The sequence below is a fragment of the Orycteropus afer genome, unplaced genomic scaffold (assembly GCF_000298275.1).
Source record: "Orycteropus afer afer isolate SDZICR_OR568_19922 unplaced genomic scaffold, OryAfe1.0 scaffold00077, whole genome shotgun sequence".
NCBI lineage: Eukaryota > Metazoa > Chordata > Mammalia > Tubulidentata > Orycteropodidae > Orycteropus > Orycteropus afer.
Window position 1 is genome coordinate 1,634,551 of NW_006921664.1, and position 17,543 is coordinate 1,652,093.

General features: G+C 38.2%; 1 pseudogene; it reads right to left on the reverse strand.

The window, feature by feature from the left end:
- Window positions 1–667: 667 nt before the first annotated feature.
- The window catches only part of LOC103197359, a 32,086-nt pseudogene continuing 15,210 nt past the window's right edge, over window positions 668–17,543 (reverse strand).

Consider the following 17,543-nt stretch of genomic DNA (forward strand, 5'->3'; position numbering starts at 1 on the left):
TATGAGGATGGTCCTGTCCTTACAGAGAGCACAGTCCCTGGAGGGTCCATTGGAGGCCAGACAAGAGTCACATTGAGAAATGAACATCTGCAGTACATCATTACCTGGTGAATCCCTAACTTGCTACCCACCTCCCACTTCCAGTTCAGAAGGTGACCTAGCTAATCTCTCCACCCCAGGTATGGCCTTTGTGCAGCCACTGCATAGCTATGGTTTAAGAAATTCATACATCAGACTCCTCTGAGATAGCAGAGATACTGCCCCTGAAGTAATCAGTCACTGAATGTGCATCTTTCAAGATTTTGCATGTTGGATCCCATGGCAGAAATAAAATTCGTGGGCTCACACACTGTACCTTGGTTTCTATTTATCTCTAACTGGTATATGGAAAATCCTGGTCTGGTTCAGAATATTCAAGATCTATCCATGACTAAACAATCTTGAGCTTTTCCAGACCTGATCAACAAGCAAAACACTTTACAGAGTTGAGTCATCTGCTGAATGTTAAGATTCACCCAGCTTTTACTACCCTTACAAGAAAAAGGCCCCCCAGTTTGAACACACTTGCCACAACCCCCACAAACATGCATATCTTCAACCCACAATTCCAAATGGACATGGACTGAAGTAGTTTTATTTTTATGTACAGAAAAGCCAGCTGTACACATTAGCCCAATTTGGTGGCGAGTTCTTTGGCCTTTGCCTTTTCCAGCTTGGCAATGCGAGTCACAGATTTGAGACCAAGAACATTGCCTCCCCAATGACCACAGATGTCATCATATCTGTCATTGTAATTGGTCCTGATCTCTTCTACCAGCTTAGCCAGAGCTCCCTTGCCTTCCGAGTTCACCTGTGTGAAGGCAACGGTGGTGCAGGTCTTTCTGTGGACAAGCCACCCCAGTCAGGCCTTCCCTTTGATGATGAAGTAAGGAACCCCCACTTTATGACACAAGGCCGGCAAGAAGACAACCAGATTAATGGGGTCCACATCATGTGCAATCACCACCAGCTGGGCCTTCTTGTTTTCCACCAAAGTGGTGACAGTATTAACCCCGGCTCGAAAGACAGGAGTTCTCTTGGTGGGGACTTCCTCTTTGGCAACAGCTGTTTTCTCAGCCCAGGCCAGGAGACACTGCTTCTTCTGCTTTGTCTCTGGTCTATATTTGTGGGCCATCTTCAGCAGCTGAGTAGCTGTCTGGCAGTCCAAGGCCTGGGTAAACTGGTTAATAGCTGGGGGCACTTTCAGCCGCTTGTATAGGATAGCCCTCTGCCACTGCAACCCGATTTAGTGAGGCCATTTGACAAAGCGGGTGAGATCTCTTTTGGGCTGGATGTCCTGTCCTATGCAAAAATTCTTGGGCCTTTTCTCAAACAGAGGATTTACACCTTCTTGGGCTCCTGCTTCTTGACAACAGCAGGGGCTGGGGCCACCTTCTTCCCCTTGCCTTCTTTCCTTTTGGCATCTTGAGTGGATGGACAAAAAAACAATAATAGCAGTTTTAAAAGAGACAAAAACAAACAAACTGAAAAAAAGAAAGAAGAAAAAGAATCTGGGCAGTGCAGAGCAGGGCTGGGCACCCAGGCTCCATCAGAGCACACAGACTGGGATAGAATTCCTGCTGGCCTAAAAGGAGGGTGGGAATGAGGGATGGGTGCACCTGTGTTCACCCAAGAGGGTCGTCTGGAACTTTTTGGGATTCCTGGCAAGTGAAGCCTGTCCTTAAGTCCATGGCATCTGGGAGAACGCTGTGCTTTAATTATCCACAATAGTGGCACTGCTTGTAAACATTCAAAATGGCTGCACCCTCTAGACAGGCAAAAGTCTCCAGCTCAGCTTGCCTTCTTCTTTGCTGCTTCCCCTTTTATTCACCAGGCACCAGAGCAGTCTCCGTGCAGTCCCTGGCTAGAAGGGATGATTTTTAGGTTAATTCTTAGGTCCTAACACCACTCGGCAATACCCAAGCTGTCTGTGCCTTAAAGATTATTTCCTTTTTTGGTATTTTGCTGCATCTGGCAAAACAACACAGGTCACAAAACAAAGCAACATGAAAGGATTAATGGTTTAAAAGGAACGAGGACCAGGCAGACACTCTGCATATTCTGCCAGAGTGACCTGTGATGCATTTTCCTGCTTTATTTATACTTAAGCACACAATTTTGTCATTATTCTTATTATTTCCTTAAAACAATCAATTATTCATTCAAATATTCTTTTACAGTTCAATCAAATATTTCCTTATAACAATAAAGGTATTCTCTAAAAGTTAAAATTTTACTCCTTCCCGTACCTGGAAGTCTTTTCCCATGCCCCAAAATTGGGTTAATATCTGTCACAGGAATAGCAAATAATCACTAAAATGCATCACTCTAAAACATAATATGATTGTTGAGGTACATGATTCTAAAGAATAGTTACTAAGGTATGTTATTCTTAGGGCAAAACATTACTCCACAGAAACAGGTGGAGAATATTCTGCTGGGGCAACTTTCTGTCCCAGGAACACAGAGCTGGAGCCAAGCAAACATTCAATCATAAGAGGGGCCTTGCCTTCTCCTGGCTGTTGTTAGAACATGTGCCTTGCAATCCTGTTTTTTTGGTGGTCTTTTTCTTGGTCACCAACAGTGTATTCATGCAAATTCTTCTGCTAGTTGGACTTTAATTCACTTCTATATTCTTCCCTTCAAAACTCGGGGGTCCAGGATTATCTTCTGTATCTGTATTAATTTGTTCCCCTTTTCTTTGTTGAAGAGGGTCTGTGCAGTCTTTCTGCCTATTCCACCATCTTACTGTAACTCTTTATCCAGCAATTCTTTATACTAAATGTTTATATTCAGTAGACAAAGTCATCTTTCTTCCTTTACAACAGTTCTTTTGCTATCTTGACCATATATTCCCAAAAGAAATTTAGAATCAGCTAATGAATTACTAAAAATAATTTATTTATATTTTGATTGAGAATGCCTAAATACATATATTAATTTAGTTTCCAGTCCATAAGCATGGGAATACTCTCATCCAAACCGAGCCAGCAGTCATTTGGAACAACTAAGAGAGGACAGGAAGAGAGCCAGTGTTAGTATGGAACAGCTAAGGGAAGCCAGGAAGCAAGCAGAGTGCTTTGGAAAAACTAAGGGAAACAAACTTGTCTGTCAGTTTGTTGTACTGTGGTGGCTCACATGATGCTGTGAAGCTGGAGGCTATGCCACCAGTGTTTCAAATATCAGCAAGGTTACCCATGGTGTACAGGTTTCAGTGGAGCTTCCAGAATAAGATAGACTTGGAAGAAGGAAAAAGCCATCCACTTCTCAAAGAATTGTCCAGTGAAACACTTATGAATAGCAGTGAAACACTTATATATTATTGGAAAACTTTATGAATAGCCGTGAAACATTGTCCAATTAATGCCAGATAAGCCCATAAGGTACGAGAGCACTCAATATATGACTGGGGAAGAGCTACCTCCTCAGAGTAGAGTCGACTTTAATGATGTGAATGGAGTTAAGTTTTTGTGACCTCCATTTGCTAATGTGGCATGACTCAAAGTGAGAAAAAACAGCTACAAGCATCTATTAACAATGGGAACATGGAATGTACAAAGTATGAATCTAGGAAAATTGAAAGTTGTAAAAAATGAAATGGAACACATGAGATGGATTTCTTAGGCATGAGTGGGCTGAAATAGACTGGTTTGAACATTTTGAATCAGACAATCATATGATCTACTATGACAGGAATGAGAAATTGAACAGGAAAGGTGTGGCATTCATCATCACAAAGAATGTTGCAAGATTTATCCTGAAGTACAATGCTATCAGTGATAGGATAATATCCATATGCCTACTAGGAAGACTAGTTCATACTACTATTATTCAAATTTGTGCACCAACCACCAAAGTCAAAGATGAGAAAATTGAAGATTTTTACCAACTTTTGCAGTCTGAAATTGACCAAACATGGAATTGAGATGTGTTAATTATCACTGGTGACTGAAATGCAAAAGTTTGAAACAAAGAAGACTCATTGGTAGTTGTGATATATGGCTTTGGTGATAGAAATAACACTGGATATCGCATGATAGAATTTTGCAAGATCAACAACTTATTCATTGCAAATACCTTTTTTCAGCAACACAAATGGCAGTTGTACATGTGGATTTCACCAGATGGAGTCCACAGGAATCAGACTGATTTCTGTGCTAAGAGGCAATGGAGAAGTTCAATATCTTCAGCCAAAGCAAGGCCAGGAGCTGATTGCACAACAGACCATCAACTACTCATATAAAACTTCAAGTTGAAATTGAAGACAATTAAAGCAAGTTAATAAGAACCAAAATATTACCTTGCTTATACCAATTCTGAACTTACAGACCTTCTAAACAATAGATTGATACATTGAACATTAATGACAAAAAGCCAGAGGAACTGTGAGATGACATCAAGATCATCCCCAATCCTATGGCCTTGGGATACATTCTGGGCTTGGAATAAAATTCACTACCAGGGGCTGGCTCTCAGCCCAATAGTTAACAAGATGTACACACAGACCACTCAATCCAGTGTGACACACCAACATACTCTGTGGAAATACATCCCTTAGAGCAATAGACCATGGGGCACCAGAAGGGCAACATTCACATGGAGGAAACGCAGAACAAACAGGAGTACATAACTATGAGGGGCACAGGGAGAAGTTTACTGGGCAGGGAGAGGAGGAGACTGGGTTAGGGTTGAGCATGGTAAATGGGGAGTGAAACTAAATGTACATGTAATGTTAAATGTAAAACAAACTCTTAAAATAATATAAAATTAAAAAGAACATCATCCAGGGAGAAAGCAAAAGTCATTTAAAAGACAGGAAAGAAATAAAATACCAAAATGGATGTCAAAAGACACTCTGAAAGTTGCACTTGAATGGATAGTAGCTAAAGCAAATGGAAGAAATGGCAAGATAAAAGAGCTGAACATAGATTTCAAAAAGCAGTTTGAGAAGACAAAGTAAATTTCTGTAATGAAATATGCAAAGATCTGGAGTTCGAAAACCAAAAGACAACACAGAGTCACTGTACCAAAAAGAATTGGTTGATGCTCATCCATTTCTGGAGGTGGCATATGATCAAGAACCAATGTTATTGAAGGAAGAAATCCAGGAGATTTCTGGAGGAACTGGAGAAAAATAGGCTCCAGAAATTGACAGACTACCCATTGAGATGTTTCCACAAATGGATGCCGCATTGGAGGCACTCCTTCAGCTATGCAAAGAGATGTGGAAGACAGCTACTTGGCCAACTGACTGTAAGAGATACATATTTGTACCCATTCCAAAGAAAGGTGATCCCACAGAATGTAGAAGTTATTGAACAATATCGTTAATATCACACTCAAGTAAAATCTCACTGAAGATAATTAAAAAAAGTTTGTAGCAGTATAGTGACAGAGAACTTCCAGAAATGCAAGCTGAATTCAGAAGAGGATGTGAAACGAGGGATAGCATTACTAATGTCAAATGGATCCTGGCTGAAAGCAAAGAATACCACTAAGATACTGACTTGTGTTTTACTGACTATGCAAAAGCATTTAATTGTGTGGATAATAACAAATTATGGCTAACATTGAGAAGAATGGGAATTCCAGAACACTTAATTGGGCTCATGAGGAAGCTGTACACAGATCAGGAGGCTGTCGTTTGAACAGAGCAAGGGGATACTGCATGGTTTAAAATCAGGAAGGGAGTGTGTCAGGGTTGTAACCTTTCACCATACTTATTTAACTTGTATGCTGAGCAAATAATCTGAGAACTTGGACTACATGAAGAAGAATGTGGCATCAGGATTGGAGGAAGACTCGTTAACAACCTTCAATATGCAGATGACACAACTGTGCTTGTGGTAAATGAGGATGACTTGAAGCACCTACTGATGAAAATTGAAGACTACATTCCGTGGTACAGATTACATCTCAATATAAAGAAAATATAAATCCTCACAACTGGTCCAATAAACAGCAATACAATAAATGGAGACAAGATTGAAGATGTCAAAGACTTTATATTACTTGATTCCACAATCAACACTAATGAAAGCAGCAGTCAAGACATCAGATGATGTATTGCATTGGTTGAATCTGTTCCAAAAGACCTCTTTCAAGGCTAAAGACCAAAGATGTCTTTTTAAAGGCTAAGGTGTACCTAACCAATCCATGATATTTTCAATCACCTCATATGCATGTGAGAGCTGGACAATGAATAAAGAAGCCCAAAGAAGAGTTTATGCTTTTGAGTTGTGGTGTTGGTGAAGAATGCTGAAAGCACCATGGACTAATAAAAGAACTAACAAATCTTTCCTGGAAGAAGTGCAGGTGGAATGCTCCTTGAAAGTGAGAATGGCCAGACTTCATCTATCTTGGTCATGTTGTCAGAAGGGTCCATCCCCTAAAAAAGGATATCATTCTTGATGAAGGGAAGGTCAACCAAAACGGGGAAGGCCCTCAAGGAGATGGATTGACATGGCATCTGCAATGATGGGCTCAGTTGTAGCAAGAATCATGGGCTGGCACAAGACCAGTAAGTAGTGTGTTCTCTTGAAAATGGGGTCACTATGAGTCAGAGACAACTTGATGGCACCCAACAACAACAACAACACTCTTATTTTATTTTGGTCTTTTTCTGTATAGAGCTCTTAACAGAAAAAGAATTGAGTTGATATACTGACATCATATCCAGAAATTTATTTATTTTTCTTAATAGAATAGCTAGCACTTCCAGCCATCACTCACCTGTCAGTTTGTTTTATGATAGCAACTTGTGTGTTGCTGTGATGCTAGAAGCTATGCCACTGGTATCTCAAATACCTACATGTGCACCCATTGACATATTCAGTGGTGATTCCACACTAAGATCAACTAGGAAGGACCTGATGATGTACTTCTGAAAATAAAAATGGCCAGTGAGAACCTTACAGAAAGCAGTGGAACACTGTCTGATTTAGTCCACAAGATAAGCTCCTCAAGTTGGAAGGCACTCAAAATATGACTAGAGAAGAGCTACCTCTTCAAAGTAAAATCAGCCTTAATGACTTGGATGAAGTAAAGTTTTCAAGAACTTCATTTGTTGATGTGGCACAACACAAAAGGAGAAAAATCAGCTGCAAACACCCATTAATAATTGAAGTATGGAATGTACTAAGTACAAATCAGAAAAATTCAAAATCATCAAAAATGATGGAAAACATAAAGATCAGTATCTTAAGCATTAGTGATCTATAATGGACTGGTATTTGTCATTTTGATATGGATAAACATGTGGTCTGCAATGTCAGAATGACAAAGAGAAGAGGAATGGTGTCCGATTCATGGTCTAAAAGAACAGTCCAAGATCTATCCTGAAGGATATTGTCAGTGATAGGATAATATCCATACACCTACAAGGAAGAGCAGTTAATGTGACTATTATTTAAATTTACATTTAAATGACATCAGTCGTTATTGCCAAAGATGAAGAAATTGAAGATTTTTACCAACTTCTGCATTCTGAAGTTGATCAAACTTGCAGTCAAGATGGATTGGTAATTACTGGTGATTGGAATTTGAAATTTAGAAATAAAGAAGGATTCGAAGTTGAAATATATAGCCTTGATGATAGAATGCCAGAGAATGCATGATAAACGTTTGCAAGACTAACGATTTGTTCATTACAATAATTTTTTTCAGCAATACAAATGGTGATTACACATAGACCTCACTAGGTAGAATATGAAGGAATCAAATGACTTACATTTGTGGAAAGATACAATGGAGAAGCTCAATATCATCAGTCAGAATAAGGCCAGGGGCCTAGGGCAGAATAGTTTACCAATTGCTCATATGCAAATTCAACTTGAAGGTGAAGAAAATTAAAATGAGTCCATGAAAGCCAAAGCATGTTGAATATATTCCACATGAATTTAGAGACTATATATGATGCACTGAACTTCAGTGACCAAAACACAAGATAAGTTGTGGAATGATATCAAGGGCAATTATGCATGCAGAAAGACAGAAGTTCATTAAAAAGAAGTTCATTAAAAAGATAGGAAAGAAAGAAAAGATCAAAATAGATATCAGAAGAGACTTTGAAACTTGCTCTTAAACATAGAGTAGCTAAAACTAATAGAAGAAATGATAACATATCAGAGCTGAACAGAAGATTTCAAAGGAAGTTTCGAGAAGACAAAGTAAAGTATTATGATGAAATGTGAAAAGTCCTGGAGATAGAAAATCAAAAGGGAAGAATGTGTTTGGCACTTCTCAAGCATAGAGAACTGAAGAAAACATTTAATCCTCAAGTTACAACAGTGAAACAAAATATTGAACATCACAGGAGGTATCAAAAGAAGATAATACACAGAATCATTGTACCAAAAATGTTTGCTCAATTGTCAACTATTTCAGTTCGTAGCATGTGATCAAGAACTGTGTTACAAGAAGAAATCCAAGCTACACTGAAGGCATTGACAGAAAACAAGGGTCCAGGAATTGACAGAATACCAAGTGAGATGTTTCAACAAATGTATGCGAAAGTGATATAGATCATTCTTCTATGCAAAGAAATTTGGAACTTAGCCAACCGATTGGAATAGATCCATATCTGTGCCCATTCCAGAGAAAAGTGATCAAACAGATTGTGTAAATCATTGAACAATATCATTAAAATCACACACAAGTAAAATTTTGGTGACAATAATTCAAATACAACTGTAGCAATACATCAACGGGAATCTACCATAGTTTGGTTAGAAGTGTGATAGTTGGAGCTGTGTGTCAACTTGGCTGGACCACAATTCTGTGTGGTTTGAACTATTGTGGTGTGGTTGTTCCCAGGATGGGATCAGATGACTATGTTCTGAGTGGCCAATCTGTTGAGGGGGGGTTTCCCTAGGAGTATGGCACGCTTCCAGTATATGCAAGGACATCTTAAGAAGAGAGACATTCTTCTGTGGATCAGGATTCTGTTGTGTTGCCTACAACCGTCCATGAGTGAACAGTCCACCGTTTGCCCTGGAGGTCTTGGATATGTCATTCATTGGAGTCAACAGCCAGTGTACTGCCTGCCAGCCTTGAGCTCCTCAGCCCCTGCTGTTGCAAGAGCCAGGAAAACCCTCCAGCTTGATGTTTGATCTAGGAACTTTGGACTTGCCAGCTTCTATAAATGTGTGAACCATTTTCCTAAGATAAATTTCTATATATATATACATATATAAAAATATAAGCTTTACTGGTTTTTGTTACTCTAGAGAACCCAGTCTAACACAGAAGAGACTTGGACTTGGTGCAGATCTCAAGTGTAATAATACATTACATTGATAGCAAACACAGAAGAACAGGCTAGGGTAGATTTGAAAACAATTATAGTGCACATTACCAACATAGACCAGTTAATAAATCCAGCAAAAATGCAAGGCCCTGCCCAAACAGTGAAATTCTTTGGAATATTTGGGCAAGAACCACCCATGACATTCCACAGGCAACCAAGAATTTACTGCTCTCACTACCTATCCCCAAGACTAAGCAAGAGATCCAACATTTAGTTGGTCTATTTGGATTCTGGAGAACAAATGTTCCACATCTGGGAATATTGCTGTATGCCATCCATAAAACCACTAGGAAGAAAATTGTGCTTGAACAATAGGCTATGTTTGAATTACAGAAAGCAGTCTCATTCCCCTTGGTTTTAATCCCTTATAATCCACATTCAGACATGATTTTGGAGCTGTCTAACACACATGCTTATGCAGACAGGAGTTTATGGCAAAACCCCACAGTGGATATTGGGATTTTAGATTAGAAAATTCCCCAATGCTACCGCATGATGCATGGTATTTGGAAGGAAAATACTATTGAGTGTTCATTGAGACTTCCTCAATGACAGAAGGACATAAAAGTACATTTAGACCTAAAATACTCATAATATCTTGGGTGAGCAAAATAGTTACATAATAAAATGGAAAATATTCATACAAGAACAAGCTACAAAGGGGAATGTGGGGAGGCACACAACTCACAGGTAAAGTACCTACTCTGGACTGGGCTTTGCATATCCTGTGACAGATGCAAATGCCAAAAACAAACAATTGGAACAAAAGATACTGTACCAATTAGGGCCACCAAATTATATTTAATCAGACCAAAGATCACAATTTATAGCCCACAGGGTGCAACAATGGGCCAAGAAATGTCATATTAAATAGACATACCATACCATGTTGCATACCATCTTCAATGTAATGGTTTGATGGAGAATGGGCAACTAAAATATTTGTTATCTTGAACAGGGTGTCTTAAATCAGTAAAATTTTGTTGAATTAAAAATTGATTGCACCAGTATATTGTACTTCCAGAAGTATAAACTGGATTCAGAAGAGGATAGGGAACAAGGGATATAATTGGTGATGTAACATAGCTCTTGGATGGAAACAAAGAAAACCAGAAAGATGTTTACCTGTGTTTTATTGACTATGCAAAGATTTTGACTGTGTTGGACCACAAAAAATTTATGGATAACATTGCAAAGAATGGGAATTCTAGAACACTTATTTGTGCTCATAAGGAACCTGTACATAGACCAAGAGCCTGTCATTCAAATAGAACAAGGGAATATGGCATGATTTAAAATAAGGAAAGGTGTGTGTCAGTGTTATATCCATTCACCATACTTATTCAATCTATATACTGAGCAAATAATCTGAGAAGCTGGACTATATGAAGAAGAATATGGCATCAGGATTGGAAGAAGACTAATTAACAATCTGCTTCACATAGATGACACAATTGTGCTGGTGGAGAGTGAAGAAAATTTTAAGCACTTAAAAATGAAGATCAAAGACTACATCCTTCAGTATGGATTACATCTCAATATAAAGAAAAGAACCAATGGTATTTAAGGAAGAAGTTGAAGCTGCACTGAAGGAATGGGTGAAGAACATGGTTCCAGGAATTGATGGAATACCCATTGTTCTGGTTACCTAGTGCTTCTCTGACAGGGAGATGGGATGGCTTTAACAAACAGAGTTTATTCTCTTGCAGTTTGGAGGCTTTAAGTCCAAGTTCAAAATGCCAGGCTCTAGGGGCTGGTGAAAACCTTTCAACCTTGGGGTCCAGCTCTGCCTCCTGCTCCCACCCCACTGACCTAGAGGCATTTCTTCATTCAGACAGCTGCTGGCTGCTGAGACTGAAAAGCCCCAAGGTTGCAAATAAAAAAACACAGTCCCAATGTTAGCAAACCACATGGCAGGCCATTAACTTAAGTCCATTGTAAGTCCCATGCTCGGCAGAGCATAGTAGAATGCTGAGCAGTGACACAGCTATATGCAGGGTCCAAGCGTGCCATAAGCTAGAGACCATTCCCAAGGTTTCTGCTTATATACAGGAAGCAGACCACATCCCAAAGGCAGCTACTCAGCTGCTTGTGGTAGATACCACCATGGAGTTGATTGCCAGTCTCATCATGAGGAATAACTACCACCAACTACCCAGCTACTCAACCAGGCCCAGCCAAGTTGACACACAAACATAACTACCACAACCAATGAGATATTTCAACAAACAGATATGCCCTGCGGGAGGCACTCACTTGGTTATGCGAAGAGATTTGGAAAACAGCTAGCTGGCCAACTGACTGGAAGAGATCCATATGTATACCCATTTCAAAGAAAGGTGATCCCACAGAATGTGGAAATTATAGAACAATGTCATTAATATCACATGTAAGTGAAATCTTACTGAAGATAATTCAAAAATGATTGCAGCAGCATATTGACAGAGAGCTTCCAGAAATGCAAGCTGAATTCAGAAGAGGACATGGAATGAAGGATATCATTGCTGATATCAGATGGATCGTGTCTGAAAGCAAAGAATACCAGAAAGATCTTTACTTATGTTTTATTGGCTATGCAAAAGCATTCTATTTTGTGGATCATAACAAATTATGGCTAACATTGAGAAGAATGGGAATTCCAGAACACTTGATTGTACTCATGAGGAATCTGTACATAGATCAGGAGGCTATCATTCGAACAGAACAATGGGATACTGCATGGTTCAAAATCAAGAAGGGAGTGTGTCAAGGTTGTATCCTTTTACAATACTTATTCAACATGTATGCTGAGCAAATAATCCAAGAAGCTGGATTACATGAAGAAGAATGTGGCATCAGGATTGGAGGAAGACTTATTAACAACCTGCAATATGCACATGACACAATCTTGTTTGTTGTAAGTGAAGCAGACTTGAACCGTTTACTGATGGAGATCAATGACTACAGCCTTCAATATGAATTACATCTCAACAAAAAGAAATAAAATTCTCACAACTTGACCAATAAGTACCATCATGATAGATGGAGAGAAGATTTAAGTTATCAAGGCTTTTAGTTTACCTGGATTCACGATCAATGCTCATGGAAACAGCAGTGAGGAAATCAAAAGATATATTTCTTTGGGAAAATCTGCTGCAAAAGACCTCTTTAAAGTGTTAAAGAGCAAAGATGTCACTTTGAAAACTAAGGCATGTCTGACACAAGCCATGGTCTTTTCAATCACCTCATATCCATATAAGAGCTGATCAATGAATAAGGAAGACCACAGAAGAATTGATGCATTTGAATTTTGGTGTTGGCAAAGAATATTGAATGTACTATATGGACTGCTAGAAGAATGAACAAACAAATCTGTCTTGGAAGATGTACAGCTGAAATTCTTCTTACAAGCCAGAATGGCCAGACTTCATCTCATGTATTTTGGTCATGTTGTCAAAAGGGACCAATCCCCGGAGAAGGATATCATGCTGGGTGAAATGGACGGTCAATGAAAAAGGTAAAAACTCTCAAGGATTTGGATTGACACAATGGCAATGACAATGAGCTCAAGTATGGCAATGATAGTGAGAATGACAGAGGATCAGACAGTGTTTCATTTTGTTGTACATAGGGTGACTGTGAGTCAAAACTGACTCAATGACACCTATCAATAACACGTGCAGATGACACAATCTTGCTTCCTGAAAGAGAAAAGAATTTGCAGTACTTACTGATGAAAATCAAAGACTTCTGTATGCATTATGCTTTAGCATAAAGAAAATAGAAATCTTCACAACTAGACCAAAAATCAATTTTTATTAATTGAGAAAACATTGAAGCTGTCAAAGATTTAATATTACTTGATCCACTATGGACTCCTATAGGAGCAGCAGGCAAGAAATCAAATGACATATTACATTGGGCAAATCTTCTGCAAAAGATTTGCTTTAAGTGTTAAAAAGCAAAGATGTCATTTTGAGGACTAAGGTGCACCTGACCCAAGCATAGTATTTTCAATCATTCATATGAATGTGGATGGCAATGAATAAGGAAGACTAAAGAAAAATCAATGCCCTTAAAGTATTGTTAAAGAATATTGAATATACCATGGACTACCAGAATAGCAAACAAATCTGTCTTAGAAGAAGTAGAGCCAGAATGCTCCTTAGAAATAAAGATGGCAAGACTTAGTCTCACGTACTTTGAACTTATATCAGGAGGGACCAGATCCTTGACAAGGACATCATCCTTTGAAGAGGATTAGCAAAAAAGTAGAAGACCCTCAATGAGATGGATTGACATAGGGGCTGCAACAATGGGATCAAACATAGTGATGTTTGTTAGGATGGTGCAAGACTGAGCAGTGTTTCATTCTGTTCTACATAGAGTTACAATGAGTCAGAACCAACACAATGACACCTAACAACAATAGTACTTCCAGTGATAGTGAAATGTAGCAAAGATTATGGTCACTTTTGTCTAAGTCTCAATTTCAAAGGTATGCATTAACATTCCACTATTAAATGTATTTGTTATTACTATGTATAATAGATATTCTTTGTCAGATAAAAAATGTCATAATATAATCCTTGTGTGCTAAACAATTTTTAAAATATAAATATTTCGTTTTATCACATTTTTATTAATTTATCACAATGGTTAACTAAATGGAATTCAAGATTTAATATGCTAACATGACAAGTGGGAGCTCTGGTAACATAATGGCTAAAGCACTTGACTGCTAACCAGAAGGCTGGTGGTTCAAACCCACCAGCCACTCCTCGGAAGGAAGGTTGGGCAATCCTACTTCTGTAGTGATACTGCCTCGGAAACCCAAGGAGGGGTCGCTATGAGTCGGGGCTGACTCGACGGCACATAACAACAACAACAACAACATGACAAGTTGAAAGCTACTTTAAAAGCTTGCTTGATTGGGTGATTGAAACTTGGATTTAAAGAGAGCATATATGCAATGAGGTCAAATGCTAAACTTCCATAGTATGATGTGGAAAGAGATATACAAAGATTTAAAGAGATATAGATGTTGTATGTACTCATTATGTGAAACACATTAACCTGTTCCACAGGGAGGTCTTGGAAGACACCTCATTTACTAAGGCATTTGAGAAATAGTGTAGCATCACCAGTTTCCACGACTTCAAATCTATGATGTCAATCTTCTGTAGGACATCATTGTAAGGGCTCTTTTTTGAATAGTAATGATTACTTGGTAGCAGCACTTAACCACAAATATGAAACAGTAAGCCAAAGGGATGATGTGGCCATCAGAGGGTTATGACCTACAAAGAAAACTAGTTGTGGTCAATTGATTATCATGGCTGTAGAAATTAAACTGATAACTACTCTTGTAAAGTAGTATTTAATCTTTACAATTAGAAAAACTTTAGATTTGTGAACAGAAGCCTAACTTAGGTTACTACAAAAGAAATACATACATATATATATATATATATACACACACACACACACACACACACACACACATATACATATACATATTCTCTCACTCCATTCTCAAGATCACAAGCTCAAAACCCCAGCTTAAAGGTGTGTCTTGTTGGGTTGTTGTTTTTAGGTGACATTTAGGTGGCTACAACTCATAGCAACAGAATGAAACAAGGCATGGTCATACATCATCTTCACAATCCTTGATATGCTTGAACCCATCATTGCAGCCACTCTGTCAATCCATCTTGTTGAGGGTCTACCCCTTTTTCTCTGAACCTCCAATGGTTTAGCCATTTTGGATATTTAAAACAACAGCATTCTCCCAGATTCTAGGGATTTAAGAACAGGCTCCAATTGCCGGAAACCACAAGGACATTCCAGATGTTGACAACTGGAAAGGTGCAACATTCCCTTTGTTACTCTTATACCCCACATCCTTTGGTGAATGGACGTGCAGCCATCCCTCACTCCCACGCTCCACCTAGGCTGGCAGGAATTCCACCCCACTCTCTGTGCTCTGATGGAGCCTTGGTGCTCTGCCCTACCCTGCCCCAATTTTTTTTTCTTTTTTCTTTTTTTTTAGTTTGTTTGTTTTTGTCTGTTTTAAACTACTGTATTTAGTATTACCCTTGTACTTTTTATTACTATTCTTTGTCCGTCCTTTCACAGGTTCTAGTTTTCAGCTTTTTCTCTTTTCCCTGTTTCATTTTCTTTTTTTTTTTTTTTCTTCTCATGGGTAACCCAGTCCTTGTTTTGCTTTTTGCACTTTTCCTTTTTTTTTTTTTTTTTCTTCATTATTCTCCTACTCTACCTTTTTCTCTTATTGCCCTCTTCCCAGATATTCTGGTTGTTTTTTTCCCCTTTTTTTCTTTTTTTGGTTATTGTTCCTGTGTGATTACATGATATGTGTTTTTTTCCATTTGCTTTTATTTTTTTATGGTTACTTCTGTCTAACTAAGTGGGAGACAGCAACAGTCCCCATATGACACAACTATACCCACACCTCCTGCAGCTTCAATTACTGAGTGAGAGCCACCACTTCTTTCTCCACCAATGAGCCAAGGATAAACAACCACCAAGAAGAGCCTGACTCACCTTTAGCTGCTCTTTACAAACAGTTAACAGAGATCTAAATACAACAATGTCACAATGTTTTGGAGAAAACAGACCATCACAGTCCAAAGAAGCAAGATAAAGTGGTAGAAATAAGGAAGAAGCACACAGACCCAGAACACATCTCTGAGGAAGAAGCAGCACTGGAACTCCCTCATAAGGAATCCAAAATAATTATATTTGGATATCTTCAAAGGATTGAGAGACAGACCAAGGAAAACACAGACAAAAATCCTAGAAGAATTTTGGAAGAAAATACAAGAACAAAATGACAAAATAAATGAAAAATTAGAAAGGATTAAAAATTTACAGATAGAAATCCAGAAGATTAATATTAAATTGTCAGAAATAGATAACATATTGAAAGAGCAAAGAAGTAGAATTGATGCAATGGAGAAAAGAATTAATGAGATTGAGGACAAATACCTAAATACTTATTTGGAAACTGATAAATCAGAAAAAAAAGATAAAAACAAAATGAAGAAAGCCTAAGCCTCATGTGGGATCCATCAAAAGGAATAACTTACATGTCATTGGAATTCCAGAACAGGAAGAGAAAAATAAAACCACTGAGAAAATTGTTCAAAATTTGTTGGAAAAGGACTTTCCTGATATGATGAAAGATGAGAATATATCCATTCAGGAAGTCCAATAAACCCTAAATAGGATATAGCCCAAAAGAAAATCACCAAGACATACTGTCATCAAGCTCATCAAAACCAAAGACAAAGAAAAAATCCTGAAAGCAGCATGGGAAAAACAAAAAGTTACTTACAAAGGACAACCAGTAAGTATAATCTCTGATTTTTCAGCAGAAACCATGAGAGTGAGAAGACAATGGGATGGTATATATAAAATCCCAAAAGAGAAAAAATTTCAACCAAGAATTATATACCTGGCAAAATTGTTCCTCAAATATGATGGTAAAAGTAGGAGATTTCCAGATAAGTAGAAACTGAAGGAATTTGTTAAAACCAGAATAATCTTAAAAGAAATGCTAAAGAGAGTCCTTTGAAAGGAGAATTAAAAATAGCAAACAACAACTGACCATTAATAGACAAAGTGACATAACCCAGAAACCACAGCTATGGGCATAGCCAAAGTAAAATAAGCTTGCAAGATTGTAAACAGGAAACCAGGGACATCAATTGGCAAATGAGGTAAACTACAAACCAAAAAGAGAGGAAATACTGTGTAGTTACAGAACTTCTAAATGGTGAGGAAGTCAGGAGAGTTGCAAGATAGAATTGAGCATTCTAAACTCAGGGACAAAAGTATAAATCACAGTGTAACATCAAAGAAAAATGATAAACCTTCACATCACAATAAAAAAGAGGACAAGCACAAATATTTAGCAAATACTAAAACAATAGCAAAGAAGAAAATGATAACACAACTCATAAACATAATGAGCTCAGCACAGAAAATAATATTGAACAAAGAAACCATGAAAAGACACATAACAAAATGACAGCAACAAATTCATGCTTGTCAATAATTACATTGAATGTTAATGGAATAAATGCACCACTCAAGAGACAGAGTGTTGCAGATTGGATAAGAAAACAAAACCCATCAATATGCTGCCTACAAGAGACACACCTTAGAGATAAAGACAAAAATACACTAAGTATCA